Genomic DNA, 3,452 nt, shown 5'->3' with positions numbered 1-3,452 from the left:
CCAAGCTACTAGAACTTCGTGATAAACTATAATATGCAAGGGATGACGAAAACGATTCCCAAACTGTCGTGGAATTGTCACGACAGATATCCTAGTGTGAGGACTTAGTCATGAGGCCAACGCATCTATGTGGTAGCTTGAGAGGGGTTGAGCGGAATCGAGAGACGCAACACAAGACAAGGATTTAGACAGTTTCGGGCCCCGGGAAATATCATCCGGTAACAACCCTATGTGCTGTTTGTGGCTAGGTCTTATTATCATCACGAGGGAGTCACCGTAAACCGGCTCTCCCAGTTACCCCTAACCCTTAAGATTGTTTCTTCTTACTTGTCCCTCTTTGGGGAGCCCTGCCCCTCCTTATATAAGTTGAAGGGGCGGGTTACATGTAGAGTCCAACTCGGACTTAAGACTTAACTATTCCGACTTCTCTTCATGGGCTTCTTAACATCTTGGGCTTCATAACGTCTCGGGCTTCATAACCCCTGGCAACCCAGTTATCACTGTCTGCCGGGTTATGACTGGTGCTGGTTTATGATGGTCTGCCTATTTATGACTGGTGCCGGTTTGTGATGGTCTGCTGGTTTATGGTTGTCTGTTGAGTTATCATCTGACTTAACTCCTGCCGGGTTATCATCTGGCTTAACTCCTCGCCAGGTTATCAACCTGCCGGTTTACCGTTTGGGTTAACTATCTGTCTTAACTGTCAGCCGGTTTACCAAGTCCCAACCGGGCTATAACTTCGTCCGGATCATACCGCGGGGTATATCCCCGACATTAGCCCCCAGTTTAATTTGGATTTATCCATGTTAAACTGATCCTGATCATCCTTAAGTCCTTGTCACTTCCTTCTTCTAGAAAATCCGGGTCAATAGGCCAGCTTCATAATCAATTTGCTGACATTGGTTTGTCACAGAGAAATATTGTGAAGGATAATTCATTTGACTCAACTCCCAATGCTTAACAAAAATATTGGTCTTTGAAATACTCATCTGATCTTCAGCCGGTTTAAGAATGTAGTACTTTGCCGGTTTAAGAATGTAGAACTTTACCGATTTATCATTGCCGGTTTACAAATATTGATGGCACTGGGTCATAATTGTAGTTAACATCAAGCTTGAAAATATACCTCTTATATGCCTATCACTTGTAGCCCCCAAGTCTTAAGAAGGTAGCATAGCAATAGCTTAAGACTTGCTTCAGTATAAATATCACAATCTTGAAGAAATCCGATTTATTCATCCCAGTCATTAGTCATAAACCGAGTATTCCATATATGTAGCCCCCAAGTGCCGGGTTGTCATGCTTGCAGCAACCTGGGACTTTGTAATTACCCAATGCTCATAAAAACTTCACCAGTGTAACCCCCAAGGGCCGGGTCATTATGCAATAATGAGCAGGGACTTTGTAAATATAATCATGTAGACTTTGAACAACAACGTGTAGTCCCCAAGGGCCGGCTCAGTAAGATAATATTGAGCTAGGATTTTATATATACTTCATTGCGAATAACATTATATGATGTAACCCCCATGATGGGGCTTGAACCCACGTCCACAAGGTTAAGAGCCTTGTGCTTTACCAACTGAGCAGTGGACCCTTCAATATAATGGATTAAAAGCTTTGTACCTTGAATTGTTTGACAGGAGCAATTGGTAGCCCCCGAGGGTCGGCTCGTTACGATGTGATGAGTCGGGTCTTCAATAAGGTGAGCAAACAATGAGTTTGCATTAGCCCCCAAGTGTCATGGTGCATGCTTGCAGTGACATGAGACTTGTGTATTTGATGTAATCCCAACTTGAATAATGTAGCCCCCAAGTGCCGAGTCGTAAGCCTGCAGCGACTCGGGACTATTCCTTCTATTACAGAATGAATCATATCCATCGATAAAATAATATCCATTGCGCTAAAGCGACTTTGAAAACCTTAATCATAATACTGGTTATTGATAACCATGATAAAAATCCAGCCATGTTGGCTATTTAAGGATTTGAATAATATAACCTGGTTTGAAAACCGATTCCTGCCATATAAGCAGGTATATCCATGCACATATGATACATGCCATGATGATGTAATGATGGTGCAACGTATGATGCCATATATGATGATGTATATGTATGATCAAGAGGGTTTAAGCTATGGTTCGGATACAACCAGAGCCCCCAAGTAGTCATAATTGTGGCATTGCGCTGATCAAGAGGTGTAGCTATGGTTCGAATACGACCAAGCCCCCAAGTGACTTCCCTGGTGCCCTTATGCCTATCAAGAGGTGTAACTATGGTTCGAACCCATAGCCCCCAAGTGATTTCCCTGGTGGCCTTATGCCTATCAAGAGGTGTATCTATGGTTCGGATATGACCAAGCCCCTAAGTAATTTCCCTGGTGCCCATATGCTGATCAAGAGGGTATAAGCTATGGTTCGGATACGACCAGAGCCCCCAAGTGATTTACCTGGTGGCCTTAAGCCTATCAAGAGGTGTGACTAAGGTTCGAACATAGCCCCCAAGTGATATTGTGAGCTGTGCTCAAGGGATACCCATGTTTGAGCTGTGCTGTGCAGCAGACTCTCTTTGGCCCCTTATGATAATATTGGCTTGATAGCCGGATTACCGAAATAACCAGAGCTGTGCTCTTATGATAATATTGGCTTGATAGCCGGATCAAGAGGTGTAGCTATGGTTCGAATATGACCAAGTCCCCAAATGATACTGTGAGCTGTGCTCAAGGGGTACCTATGTTTGAGCTATGCTGTGCAGCAGACTTTCTTTGGTCCCTTTAATTTTTCCTGAAAACTCGAACTTGTGAGAGATTATTCTTTTTGAACCGGAAATTCTTAAACCGGATACTGAGAGCTTTAGAGCTTTGTGGGAGACAACTTTCCCTTGAGCCGGATTTTAAACCGGAATCCTTCTTTTTAAGCCAGAAATTTTTCTGACGGCCTTTAAATTTGCACCAATACGGCGTTTTAGGATCCTGCATTAGATAACTTTGCAAGCCGGAGTAATTGCTCTTTTAAAGAAAGCAATATATAATATAAAATATACTTTATGGATTTCACCTGATATGTTAGGCCCAAAATTATCAACCGTGGAGTTGATGATCACCCCGGTAAAGGCGGGCGAGTCGGCTGAAGGCGCGGACGATGAGTCAGTCGCGTATGTTGATGTAGCGGGGGCGGTGACTTGCTCACGTATCCGTCCAGCAGTACAACACGGACAAGCACTAGTGCAAAAACAATATTGGCTTATGCCCCTTTGCCACACTTTTGTAATAAATAACGGTCCTGGTGTTTGTGAACCACAGATGATCCGGACGTAGACACCCGTAGATAACCTTTCTGTGCTGTCAGTGAATTCTGTTTGATCCTTATGTATGCATCCAAAGGATTTTCAACAACACCTGATCACTTTGACTATTCGTCCAACAAGCCCCCTTATTATATATATATATAT

The sequence above is a fragment of the Triticum dicoccoides genome, chromosome 3A, assembly GCF_002162155.2.
Source record: "Triticum dicoccoides isolate Atlit2015 ecotype Zavitan chromosome 3A, WEW_v2.0, whole genome shotgun sequence".
NCBI lineage: Eukaryota > Viridiplantae > Streptophyta > Magnoliopsida > Poales > Poaceae > Triticum > Triticum dicoccoides.
Note: the sequence above shows the minus strand (reverse complement) of the source record.